The 14510-nt window shown below is 42.2% G+C and overlaps 1 protein-coding gene across 16 annotated transcripts in view; it reads right to left on the bottom strand.

The window, feature by feature from the left end:
* Positions 1-14510, bottom strand: part of SYTL2 (synaptotagmin like 2) — a 119195-nt gene that overhangs the window by 86784 nt on the left and 17901 nt on the right. The window contains exon 2 of one of the 16 annotated variants that reach the window (XM_025286225.3): positions 10712-10813. The exons of the other annotated variants lie outside the window; for them this stretch is intronic. The gene's annotated coding sequence lies outside the window, so the exon portion shown is untranslated. The remainder of the gene's footprint in view (positions 1-10711; positions 10814-14510) is intronic. 16 annotated transcript variants of the gene reach the window in all.

Below are 14510 nucleotides of genomic sequence, written 5' to 3'. Positions count from 1 at the left end.
TGATCATAAAATCAAGTGATCAGAATGAATTCCAATATCAGTGCCAAGATATCTGAGGAAGAAAGAGATGTAGAGAAAGATTTTGGAGGAAAAAAACACCATCCTGCTGCCCAACGCAAAATGTTTTTTTGAAAAAAAAAAATCCATCTTTCATAAGATACAGTTATATATTGAGGGAGAGAATGATAAATTAGGAAAATAAGGTATAAAAACTGACAAAAGTTGTCCTTCCCCTCTCTCTGTCTCCCCCCTCCTTTCTTGTCTCACTGGCAGGGTCTCCTGTTCGGGGCTGGCAAGGCAGTAAGGATTCAACTATCAAGTACTGAGACCTGGTTCCCATCGTCAGAGATTCTGGCTCCCGGCAATAGTAACAGCTCCCATTTGTACAAGTTGGGGGTTTACACTATTCTCAGGCATATTCGCTCTTCACAGCACTCCTGGGAGGCAGGGAGGACGAAGTGTCATCATAATCCTTTTATGGATGTGAAAACGAGGTTCAGCAAGGTCAAGGGGCTTGTCCAAGATCACAAAGCTGCCGAAGTGACAGAGCGGGACAGGGAACGCATGTGCAGAGGAGGAACAGGCCTGCAGACGAAAGAGTGCAGTTGCATCAACCTTGTAATGAGTGGGGCGGCGAAGAGATCGGGGCAGGAACTGGGAAGAGGGGAAACGAGAGCGGAGCTTTGACTGTGGGGTGAACCCGAGACAGTTCACAGCCTACACTCACGGAAGTCATTGCAGAAGAGAGCACAGCACTACTTTAGAGGGGTGGAGTACAGAAAAACAAAAGGATGTCTATATTTATGTGCACACAGAAGCCTGCTGTCTTTCATTTAAAAAGTGGACGTTCTTTAGTTACTGTCAGTAATCAGCATGTGCACTCTGGGTATTTTTCTCAGGAGCAGAAATGGGTGGCTCTGAGCCTCTTGCCTGGGCACTCGCTGCGGGTACCAGGGAAAGGGCCAGGTGGCATTAAGGACATGGAATCTCCACTCACTGAGCCAGGGTGAAAATCCCTGACCTTGGCACTTTTGATCATTACTGAAACTACCTGAGCTCACTGACCTCCTCAGTCAGGTATTCTTCTCTGTCAGAGAAGCAAGTCACATGCTTGCACCGCCCGCCTACCTTCCCAAACTACATTCGCTGCTACCGAGCCTCAGGAATGTAATTAATAAGCAACCTAGACCTACTCCTGAAGTGGGAAGGAAGAGGAGGCGAGTGTCTGGGAGAGATTTCAAGGTGATGATAGAACCTCAAAATTACATAAGAGTGCAATAAAACAGGCCCAGGCTCTGTATATCACAGTTGGATTTAAGCCAAAAAAAAAAAAAAAATAGGAATTGGGGAGTTTGTGGATTCAGGCTAAGGGTCCTTGAGAGGAGGGACTTTAGACACAGAAGAATGAGATTAAAGTTAAACCACAGACCTCTTGAGGAATTTAGGTGACAAGAATTCTATGGTTTACTCTTTGCAGAATTATAGATCTTATTTGTTAACTAGTGAGACTTGAGTCAACTCTCCAGAATTCCGATTCCAATTTCATTTAATCAGGTAACATTTCAAACAATACCTATTTCATCAAGGGTGCTGAGATGAAATTCACACAATATAGAAGAGTAAACAATCCCCCGTGGTCCCCAACCCCAAGCAACTGGCAAGAAGTCAGGATGGCAGGGAGGTAGAGACTATATGATGATGGTACCCAGTAAGTGGTTTTGGAGTTTAGACTTGAAAGAGACTCTTTCCAATCAGGGAGAATATAAACTTTCTCTTCCATTACAGGTGAGCCCAGTATTATTTGCAGAGTGGATACAATGACCAAGGGAAAACAGAGCTCCAAGCTAGAGAGCAGAACCAGTTCCAGCACCTTTCCAGCCTTTCTGGCGTCTTGAGGAACTATCAGAAGGCACCAGAGCCTTCCACAGATACCCGCCAGTGGAGACCTGAAGACCTGTCTGCCCTTGAGCAAGTGCTGAACAATGACTAAGCTTAGTGAAAAGGAACAAGAATAGACACACATGTACTAGATCTACCTACCCACCCACCTATCAATGTCTAAAATGCAGTGTGTGTATATATATATAAATTCAAATATATATATTTGCATATAACAGTATTTATATACATAAGTATATGCTATATATATATATTTACTTCTCAATCATTTGTAACCAATTTATGAAATCCTGAGAACCCTTCATCTATTCTTCTATAAAGAAAACTGTTGCTAAGTGACTGTAAAATCAAGATTCTGATGTCCAGGTGAAGGATAAAATCAGGCACCTCTCTCCCATAAAACAATGTCCCAACAAGGCTTATTTTGATTCAGATGTAGTTGGGGTTCTTGTTTTTGAGGGGATGAGCAGTATAATATGTGATGTTGTATAATATGATGTATAATATGTGATGTCGTATAATATGATGTATAATATGTGATGTCGTATAATATGATGTATAATATGTGATGTCGTATAATATGATGTATAATATGTGATGTCGTATAATATGATGTATAATATGTGATGTCGTATAATATGATGTATAATATGTGATGTTGTATAATATAATACTCTGCTGTCACTGTGAAGACCCACAATGTTAGAACACTTACATAACCTACCTCACTGAATCCTCAGCAACACTGTAAGGAAAGCAGTGTTACCATTCCCATATTACAGAAGAGGGACTGGGCTCGGAGGAGTGAAGGAACTTCACCCCGTCCATCTTCTTAAATATTGGTTCATACACAGATACGTGCATACGTGTGTATTTTATAGATAACAGTTACCTTCTGCAACTTTCTAAAAGAATTTCCAGTTTTCATTTCAAAACATACAAACATATGGGTCAGGTAACACTTATAAAATCTCATTATTCCAATTTTTTTCTGAGTGGAGGTAAGTCTTAAACGGTCAAGCTATAATGGAAAGCTGAAAATTGAGGTAAATCAATCTTATCCATAACTTTGATTACAGAAAAAGATGGGCACTCATTTTATAAATCTTTAATCAACAAAGGTTGAAGAATAAATACCTCCTAAGGACATCTGTGTGAAAGACTTACCAGGTACATCACACTTCAGAGAGAGGCTGTGATTGTGGAAAAACCAAATGTACTGGAAAAAGAAAACTGTCATGAGAATTAAGGTCAATCTCTCTCACACAGCTGATGCGCCCAGGCTATGTGATGTTGTGCAACTCACTCAGCCTTCTGGGTCTTTGTTCTCATTGGCAAAATAAGGGCACTTAAAAAGATGATCTTTCTTTTCCAAAGAGAGATCTCATAGATCCAGCAATAAAATGCTCTGATTCATACTGGTGAAAGAGCAAAATTCAGACGCCAGCAGAATTTGGCTACGATGGACCATGGCCCCATAACTCACAAGCACACTTTTCATCTCAAAGCCCAGAACAATGCCATCCCAATCTGGCAGGAGCAAGTTAACGGGGTCATTCAGTAGTGCTCAAGCTCCTCTAAAGAGTAAGCCATTTTGCAGCCAAATTAAATAGCCCTTATTCTTGACAGCTAATAGCAAACTAGGCAAAATTAGTTATCATTAACTAATAATAACTATTAGAACATCAAAGACTTACACAGCACTGACCATAAGACAGCACTGTTCTAAACACGTTTTAAATTGTTTTAATTGGAGGATAATTGCTTTACAAGGTTGTGTTGGTTTTTGCCGTAAGATAATGCCAGTCATAATTGTATGTATATCCCCTTCCTCCTGAACCTCCCTCCCCCTTCCTATCCCATCCCTCTAGGTCATCACAGAGCATCAGGCTGGGTTCCCCGTGTTATACGGCAGCTTCCCATCAGCTCTCTACTTTACACGTGTTAGTGTATATAAGTCAATGCTACTTTCTCAGTTCATCCCACCCTCTCCTTCCCCCGCTGTGTCTATGAGTCCATTCTCTACGTCCGTGTGTCCATTCCTTCCCTGCAAATAGGTTCATCAGTACTGTTTTTCTAGATTCCATATGCATGCGTTAACAGAAACACTTCATATTATTAATTCATTAATTTCTAACAAAATGCCAAAATAAGCGTTGTACAGCTAAGGAAACAGGCTTAGAGAGACTGAACAACTAGTAAGTAGCAGCACACGACTCAGCTGTTGTTCAGCTCGGCATCCAAGCTCTTGACCTCCACGTCACCCTGCCTCTCTCCAACGACAGTGTCACAAAGCACAGTCCTTCTCCAGAAGCCTGGACTGCAGTCTCATCCTTCCCCTTTCTCTCTGACCCTTGTGGACTCTGGCTTGGCTCATTTCCTAGTCTCTGGCAGACTCTGCCCGCAGGTCTCCTCGAGCTGAGCTTTCTGAAGCAGCCCAAGGAGAGGAGGCGCCCGGAGACCCCCAGGGGCCCAGCAGACGCACTCAGCCCTACAGCCCAGGATCACGTGTTCCAGCGCAAACGGTGCGGCCTGACCCGACACCACGTCCCAGCATCAACCTTCACCCAACACCTGAAAATTCATGCTTCTCAGACCCCGGGAGAACTCTCACCTTCACCAAGAGACAAGGTCAGAGGAGGAAAAAAAAAAAAAACATTTCCCCAGGAAAAGCATCTAATGAGCTCAGATAAATTAAGACTAAACTTTCTAAAAGTTTAATGGTAGAGATGGGGCAAGACGATGGTCTGAAAATAGAGTTTGGACTTTAAGGGCAGCTTAACCACCAAATGCCTTAAATTCCTTCTGCCTCATTCTTCCCAAAGTTACCAAGAAGAAAAAAAGAGTGTGGTGAACCTCATGTGAACATGTTACAAAAAGGAACTAAGTAAATAAATAGAAATGTGAAGAAAAAAAAATCTTATCTAAAGATAGGATATACTCTGCCTAATTTTCTTCATCTGAGATACAAGAGAAGGAAAAAAGAATGGAAGAAAAGACAGAGGGGATGAAGGAGAACTTGTCAGCCTACAATGCTTTCACTTCAAATTCTGGGTCCATAATTTTATTATTCTCCAAAATAATAGCTTTCAAATGCCACTACTATAAGTTGTGATACAAAGGAAACAAATGATATCATCATGGGGCTTAACTTTATGACATGTTCATTTTATTACACTTACATACACCAGAAGCACAGAAAATGACCAGCCTTCAACATTTCACTAAAAAACAAAATTATCCCAAAAAACCCCATCAACTTAAATTTTAATTTTTAATTTCTTCCCACAATTCCACAGAGCTGATAAGGGAAAAATGTTTCCATCTTCTAGATTTATATAAACTAGTTTCTATCAGCCCTGAGAATCACTACTTACACCACAGCCTTCTGCCTGCTACAATACACCAGCATTTGCATGTATTTAATGCAATGTCTACTTATTTGGATATTATATCTTATTTGAACCAGTCAGAAAAGGTTTCAAGGTAGGGAGGGAAGAAGCAGAAGTTAAAAATAGGCAATTTGAGTCAAGAGAATTCCATACCCACTGTCCACACTGAAATCACAGCTATGTATGACATACGGCCCTGCTAAAGGGAAAAGAATTTGGGGACTGTTAAAAACTAGAAGGCGAAACACCAATGAGGTCTGCTCTGTGGGATTCAGTGTCACTTGAGGACAGAGGCTTTTTCCAAACAAAACTCAAATGAAAAGACATCTCCTAAATAATAGAAGGGACAGAACAGACTTTCAGTATGGGCTCAAACTAAGCATAGTTTGAGGGCAGTTGGAAATAAACCCCTTTTGGGGATGTAAAACAGAAGGAATAGTGGAATTTCAACTTTCCCCTTTTCTGACAAACATCTAATACCTTCTAGGAGTCAAAATCCTTCTTACCAGTTTTATAAAAAGAAAGCAGATTTTCTCATTGACCCTTAAAACTAAAGTGTAGTTGATTTACAATGTTGTTCGTATCTTTCCTGTACAGTGAACTGTAATCCACACACACACACACACACATTCTTTCTTATATTCTTTGCCACTACAGTTTATCCCAGGAGACTGGATGTACTTCCCTGTGCTGTACATTAGGACCTCACTCTTTACTGATTCTAAATGTAGTTGTTTGCATTTACCAATCCCAAAGTCCCAGTCCATCCCACCTGCCGCCCCTCCCTCTTGGCAACTACAAGTCTGAGTCCTTTGTGAGTATGTTTCTCTTTTGTAGACAGGTTCATTTGCACCCTATTTTAGATTCCACATGTAAGTTAAATCATATGGTAATTGTCTTTCTCTTTCTGACTTACCTCACTTAGTATGATAGTCTCTAGTTGCATCCATGTTGCTGCAAATGGCATTATTTTCTTTTGGTGGCTGAGTAATATTCCACTGTACATCTATGTACTATATCTTCTTAACCATTCCTCTGTTGATGCACATTTCGCTTGTTCCCATGTCTTGGCTATTGTGAACAGTGCTGCTTTGAATATAAGGATGCATGTATCTTTTTGAATTATAGTTATGTCTGGATTTCTTCCCAGGAACAGGATTGCTGGATCATATTTTAGTTTTCTGAGGACCCTCCATACTGTTCTCCATAGTAGCTGCACCAATGTACATTCCTATGAACAGCGTAGGAGGATTCCCTTTCCTCTCCACTCTCTCCAGCATTTATTACTTGTAGACTTTTTAATGATGGCCATTCTGACCTGTATGAAGTAAATTTGACTATAGTTTTGATTGGCATTTCTCTAGTAATCAGTGATGTTGAACATCTTTTCATGTGCCTACTGGTCATCTGTATGTCTTCTTTGGAGAAATGTCTATTATGGTCTTCTGCCCATTTTTTGATTGGGTTGTTTTCTTGTTTTTGAGTTGTATGAGCTCTTTATATATTTTGGAAATTAAGCCCTTGTCAGTCATGTCATTTGCAAATATTTTCTCCCATCTGTAAGCTGTTTTTTTTTTTTTTTAATAGTTTCTTTGGTTGTGCAAAAGCTTGTAAGTTTGATTAGGTCCCTTTTTTTGTTTGTTTCTGTTTTTAAGGAAAAGTAGATTTTTAAACAATTTCTGCAGAAATTTCTTCTATCCTTCTATTTCCAAAATAATTCCAGAGACTGATCGGTAAGATTTTCAATGAAAATTTTTATTATGAAAAGTTACTGAGAATCATGATACTGAACAAATCATGAAAGTCTGACTTGTTCCAGGAGAATCAAGAGAGTAAGAACCAATCAAGAGAGTAAAACCCTGAAAGTTGAATTTTTGAGGACTGTCAGAGTCCATGGGAGCATAACGACGCCCACACCTGGACTTGCAGTTTGACTTTTTTCTCCAAAGAAGCCATATAGTGAGAGCCATAGGCCACTGAAGTCCAGGAATCAACAAAGGCAATTTTCATTCACCTATGTCTTCGTAGAACATAAGTAGTACAATGCGCTGTGCTCTGTTGCTCAGTCACGTCCTACTCTTTTCGACCCCATGGACTATAGTCCACCAGGTTCCTTTGTTCATGGGCTTCTCCAGACAAGAATACTGGAGTGGGTTGCCACTTACTCCTCCAGGGGATCTTCCCAACCCAGGGATTGAACCTACATCTCCTGCATTGGCGGGCAGGTTCTTTACCACTCAGCCACCTAGAAATCCTCAAGTAGTACAATGCCTAGCTCAAAAAGTACTTGTTGAATGAGTGCAAAATAAAAGAACAAAATATCCCCAAGAAAGGAGTGACAGTGACTCCAGCATCATGCTCTGCCTGAGGCTGGACCCAGCCATGCTACATAAATAGCATAGAAAAAATATTATTCGTAGCAGTTTTATTTGTAATAGCTAGAAACTAGAAATAATCTTGATGCCCTTCAAAAGGTGGAAAGTTAAACTGCAGTATATCCATACTTCATGATACTAAGCAATAAAAAGAAACAAACTATAAATACACACAACTTGGATGAATCTCAAGGGAATTATACTGACTGTAAAAAAGCCAGTCCCAAAGGTTATGTACTCCATAGTTTCATCTATATGGCATTCTTGAAATGGCAAAAATATTGAAATGGAAAGCAGAACAAAGGTTGCCAAGGGTTGGGAATGGGCCAGAGGAGGAGAGGGAGAGAAGGGTGAGGTGCTTGCGGGGCGGGAACGGATCAGTGTCTTGGTAGTGATGGATACATGTGATAAAACTGTACAGAACACATCCAGGTGTGTACAAGATTGCACACACACATGTAGCATAGTGTGAGTCACTCAGTCGTGTCCAACTCTTTGCAACCCCATGGACTGTAGCCCGCCAGGCTCCTCTGTCCATGGGATTCTGCATGCAAGAATACTGGAGTGGGTTGCCATTTCATGTACAATTGGGGAAATCGGAATTGTATTGATGTCATTATCCTAGGTGTGATTATTATACAACAACTGTGCAAGATGTTATCACTGAGTGAAATGGGGTAAATGGTACACAGATCTCTCTGTATTATTTCTCATAATACATGAGAATCTATAATTATCATATAAAGTTTTTTTTTAAATCTTAAGCAATCTGTCCTCTCCCACTATCAACACCACCACCTGAGACTGTGTGTGTGTTTAATACATGAAATCTTTTCTAACCACCTACATAGATCTCGTCCATCTCTAAATACACCAACTGTTTTAACCACATAGTCTAACCCCTCTTCTTACATTAAGGACAGGTATTCCAGGACTCTTATCTCCTTAGAGGATAAAAGCTCCTGAGACAGGGCCCATGCCTATTTTATACCCTCTTGGTGCCTAGCACAATGTTGAACAGAGAGTTCAGTTCAGTTCAGTTCAGTCGCTCAGTCGTGTCTGACTCTTTGTGACCCCATGAATCGCAGCATGCCAGGCCTCCCTGTCCATCACCATCTCCCAGAGTTCACTCAAACTCACATCCATCGAGTCGGTGATACCATCCAGCCATCTCATCCTCTGGAGTCCCCTTTTCCTCCTGCCCCCAATCCCTTCCCAGCATCAGAGTCTTTTCCAATGAGTCAACTCTTCGCATGAGGTGGCCAAAGTACTGGAGTTTCAGCTTTAGCATCAGTCCTTCCAAAGAACACCCAGGGCTGATCTCCTTTAGAATGGACTGGTTGGATGTCCTTGCAGTCCAAGGGACTCTCAAGAGTCTTCTCCAACACCACAGTTCAAAAGCATCAATTCTTCGGCGCTCAGCTTTCTTCACAGTCCAACAAAGAGTAGAGACTGAATACAAAGGTTCTTAATAAATGAGCAAGTGAATGAAGGAATGTATACATTCTCTACTCCTCACAGTAGAGCTGGATAAACCAGTAATTCACAATCCTTTTGTTCCAATTTTCTCAACTCTGAAAGGCCTGTAAATGCTGTGCCCCAGCTTCTCCAACCTTACAGTCTACAATGAGATTAAAGATCACCTCCCACTGAGCCTGCAGTAGTAGCTGCATTGATTATTTGCTGTGTGATATGCCAGTTAATTTCTCTGAGCCTCAGTTTTCCCATTTGTAAAATGGGGGACACTCTTTGCCTAGAAAATCCCATGGACGGAGGAGCCTGGTAGGCTGCAGTCCATGGGGTTGCTAGGAGTCGGACACGACTGAGCGACTTCACTTTCACTTTTCCCTTTCATGCATTGGAGAAGGAAATGGCAACCCACGCCAGTGTTCTTGCCTGGAGAATCCCAGGGATGGGGGAGCCTGGTGGGCTGCTGTCTATGGGGTCGCACAGGGTCGGACACGACTGAAGCAACTTAGCAGCAATAGCAGCAGCAGCATGCCAGTTAATTTCTCTGAACCTCAGTTTTCCCATTTGTAAAATGGGGTACACTACTTATTTTTGCAAGGTTGCTAGGTGAATGAGATATAGTGTACATGAACAGCCTTGCTCAATACCAACTTAAGAAGATGCTCAATAAATGTTTTTAGCCTTCCATAGATACTTCCAGGCTCAACTGAAGTGAAGTGAAAGTCGCTCAGTCGTGTCCAACTCTTTGCGACCTCATGGACTGTACAGTCCACGGAATTCTCCAGGCCAGAATACTGGAGTGGGTAGCCTTTTCCTTCTCCAGAGGATCTTTCCAACCCAGGGATCGAACCCAGGTCTCCCTCATTGCAGGCAGATTCTTTACCAGCTGAGCCACAAGGGAAGCCCTTGTAGTTCAAAATGGTGGCCAAATTGGGAGATTGGGATTGATATATACACACTGTTATATATAGAATGTTGTTTAGTCGCTAAATCATGTCCATCTCTTTGCAAACCCATGGACTATAGCCCGCTAGGCTCCATTGTCTATGGGATTTCCCAGGCAAGAATACTGGAGTGGGTGCCATTTCCTTCTCCAACGGATATCCCCAACCCAGGGACTGAACCTGAGTTTCCTGCATTGGCAGGCAGATTCTTTACCACTGAGCCATCAGGGAAGCCCCACTGTATACAGAATAGATAATAAGAACCTACTGTATAGCACAGGGAACTCTACTCAATGTTCTGTAATAGCCTATATGGGAAAAGAATCTAAAGGAGAGTGGATAGATGAATTGCATAACTGATTCACTTTGCTGTACACCGGAAAGTAATACAATGTGGTCAATCAACTAAACTCCAAAACAAATTTTTTTAATGTTAAAAAAAAAATGCTGGCTAATTCTTAGTAAGTTTATGTCTCTACAATAAATAGTGTTTTATTCACATAGCACCTTCCTCTAAAGATCAAACTTTAGCTCCACTTACAATGGCAAAAGTAACGTGGACAAAGTAAATGGAGACAGAGGATGGAGAGATGGAAGACAAGTTCAACTGGAAGATGACAAGGGAACTTACGGTAGTTGTTAGGACAGGATCAGTCCCGCTCCCTGAAAATCTCTCTGCAGAAGAAAGTTTCTCTCAGGCATGGCCTTCTCCTCTTGGTTTCATGCCTTGGTCCTGTCCAAAGGCAACATAGACAGTAGGGCAAGATACCCCGAAAGCCTACAGACCCTAAGAATACTGGGCTGGTGGTACTGAAGAGAAAGAGAAAGGGCTTCTGTTCGTTTTCTCTTAAAGAGAAGTGTTTGTTTTCAGGGTAAGTCTATTGCTTCCTTCTCAGGACTGGGAGTGCCTTAGTCCATTCTTACCCAGAGGGTGATAACTTCTCCCCTAAATATGCAGCTGTCTGAAAACATATTTGCTCTGGATGTGTCACTGGGTCATGAAGAGTTCTATGAGAAATACTTTACACATGGGTGTCTGCAAGCCCGAGCAGTGGAGATATTTGCTGACCCATAAGGCAGAGACAGCAAACAAAGGATATGGTCCCAGGGTCCAGGTTTCAAAAGAATATACTGGGGTCACAAAGAGTCAGGCCTGACTTAGCAACTAAACACATACACATGCACACACACACTTGGATCAGTTGGCCAGTCATTTTGAGCCCTGACTATACACTTGTCCTTGGCTAGAAACTGAGGTCATTCATGACTGTGACAGAAGAGGTCCCCTCCCGAAATGGAGCCTTGATCTAATTCTGCATGTTCACACATTTGCCTGACTTCCGCCATGATGATCTTGCATGGCATGACAGCATGTTTGTCAAAGCCAAGGACTTAAAAATAGAACATCTTTCCAAGCATATTCTCTGTCACCAGCAGAACATATGAAGTAAAGTGAATATAAAGATATGTCCATGTCAGACCACAAACGTGTGGCATATCCCCTAGATTTCAAAGAAGAAAAAAAAAAGAATGTGCGGTCTAGAAGAATTATATATCTTTAAAACTTTATGAGTTCTATTCTCTTCCTTATTAATTCAGTGAATAACAGTATTTACTCATTAATTAATTACTATATGCCAGGCAGTATACTAGGGCTCCCCCAGTGGCTCAGTGGTAAAGAATCTGCCTGCAGTGCAGGAGATGCAGGAGACCTGGGTTTGATCCCTGGGTCAGGAAGATCTCCTGAAGAAGGGCATGGCAATCCACTTCAGTATTCTTGCCTGGAGAATCCCATGGGCAGAGGAGCCTGGCGGGCCATAGCTATAGGTCACAGAGTCAGACACAACTGAGTGACTTAGCACACACATACACACAGGCAGTACACTAAGCCTTCCAAAGAATCATCTCATTTAACCTCTAAAACAATCTCAAGAGTGATGCACGTAATATTTTTTCTATTTGAGAGATGAGCAAATGTCAGCTTAGAAAGACTAAGGATATAAAACCAGGCTCATCTGCTGAGAAGCAGTATTCCTGACCGTCACACTAAGCTACAGTGCTCCAGGCTTGCTTGTTTTACTATTATTGATTGAGAGGGAAAAGTGTATAGTACTGATCCTTCTAACATATTAGGTTGCACCACACAAAACTGCCAATATGCAAATGTTCTGATCCACAGAAATTACAACTTCACTTGTTCAACGTAATATAAGAACAAGACCGAGAAGGACACGTCTTGCAATGCCTGGCCCCGCACAGTCCCTAACTCGCTGTGAGACTTTGGGCAAATCACTAGTTTTCACTTGACCCACCCCATAAAATGAAAAGATAGAGCTGAATTTGTCTCTAAGTTCCCTTCCAGCTCTATAATTACAAGTGAGGGAAGAAAAGCACCATAATTCATTTGTTCAACAATTATTTCTTAAGTGACTACTACATGTCAGACACCGAGCTTTCCTTTCATTCTAAATTCATCTGCATTTTAAGGACAGCCTCCCAGTAGCTTCCTCTGATTCCTGGGCTCTCACGTGTTAGGGATGAAAACCCAGCTTGAGGATCCTTGCTTGCCTACTATTTAGGGAAACTGGCCTGCACCCTAGGACAGGGGCCTCCAAGCTCTAGGATCTAATGCCTGATGATCTGAGGTGGAGATGACAAAATAACAATAGAAATAAAGTGCACAAGAAATGTAATGCAGTTGAGTCATCCAGAAACCATCCCCTCTCCCTACTGGTCCGTGGAAAAACTGACTTCCATGAATCCAGTCCCTGGAGCCAAAAAGGTTTCAGGCCACTGCCCGAGGGTACTGGCAGCTCCTGCCCCACCACAATTCTACAGCGGAAGAGAAAACCAAAGGACCTAGAAACTACTTCAGGGTGAAGAGATGAAGTATGGTGTGGCAGAAGAAATGGTAAGTATGTGCAAATGTGTATCTTCCAAAACAAAGAACTCTCAGTAAGTATTCTGGCTCACAGCAATTTCCAGAAAATATTGTACTTCTTTCTGGACCTTACTTGCACACACCTCCCCCACAATGGGAGATAATCATCTTTTATACTTAAAAAAAAATCCAGAAGGAAGAGCACTTGAGCTGAAGAGAGTAATTGAGCATTGAGTCACAGCCTTTGCAATGATTAAGGACTGGTAATTCAGGATTACAGGAAAACACCAAAGGGCAAGCCTCAAGACATTGATTCAACTCTCACTATGCTACTCACTAGCTTTGTGAGCCTGGATTCATCATTCAACCCACCTCTGCCTCAGTTTCTCATCTGTAGGATACAGACTGGAATACACAACCTCTAAGTTCCTTTCCTATCCTAAAGGTTGACCAGCCCCTTATCATCTAAGTTGTTTCCATCTAATCTGCCACCTGTTCCCTTGTGCACCGTCCACTGTGGACATAGCAAACAGCTGTTTTCCAACACGCCTACAACAGCTCTTCAAATACATACTTAAAGACTCTTATGTGAGCCCACTCCAATCTCTTGCTTCAGGCTTAAATCAAAGTCCCAGATGAAGTCATGTGGTTAGCAAGATGTTGGGAGTAACTCCTGTGGGGTCACAGATCTAAACTTCGAGCTCGTAAATGAGGGAATACATGCGACAAATAGCAGTTGGCTTCCCCAATTTCTTGAAACTGAGAAAGATTCTTAACTCCCAACCTTGTTCCCTAGGAATCCTACCAGCTGTTACAGGAATACAAAAGCTGCAGGAGAAGAGGATTAATAACCATGCTGACCGTCTGGCTGAGATGGAACCTACACACAGTGTCACTGGTGAATTCTACAGGAAAGATTCCTATGTGCTAAATTTGGGGATGTACCAGTAAGAACAGGGTCCAATGGCGGGGACAGTCTGCTCCAGTGAAAGCCTGTTGTTCTGTATGTTATACTCTGAATCACTGAAAAAGACCGAACTCACGTGGAAAAACAAGACACCAAAGGAGCCTCTAGCCTCTTCAAATCAGAGGTGACCTTGGGCTCTACCTATTGTTTAGCCGCTAAGTCATGTCCAACTCATTTGCAACTCTATGGACTGTAGCCCGCCAGGCTCCTCTGTCTATGGGATCCTGCAGGCAAGAATACTGGGGTGGGTAGCCATTCCCTTCTCCAGGGGATCTTCCCTACGCAGAGATCGAACCCGAGTATCCTGCATTGGCAGGCAGATTCTTTACCACTGAGCCACCAGGGAAGCCAGGGCTCTACCAGTAGAGCTCCCCAAACCCTTCTGGGATAGATTAGAAAGGGTTATCAGACAGGGCAGCGGAGGCCAAAGCCACATATCCTTTGCCCTTTACTGTGCTATTCCCAGTCAGGGCTGCTCATTTCTCTCTTAACCTGCAGCTCAACTTTCTAATCCAAACCATCTCTAAATGGGGCTCCCATGAAATGTGTCAGTTTAAGTACCTTAAAGTCTCCAGAAGGACT

This window comes from Bubalus bubalis, chromosome 5 (assembly GCF_019923935.1).
Source record: "Bubalus bubalis isolate 160015118507 breed Murrah chromosome 5, NDDB_SH_1, whole genome shotgun sequence".
In the NCBI taxonomy this organism is placed as follows: Eukaryota; Metazoa; Chordata; class Mammalia; order Artiodactyla; family Bovidae; genus Bubalus; species Bubalus bubalis.
This window is presented reverse-complemented; position numbering and strand designations above follow the sequence as displayed.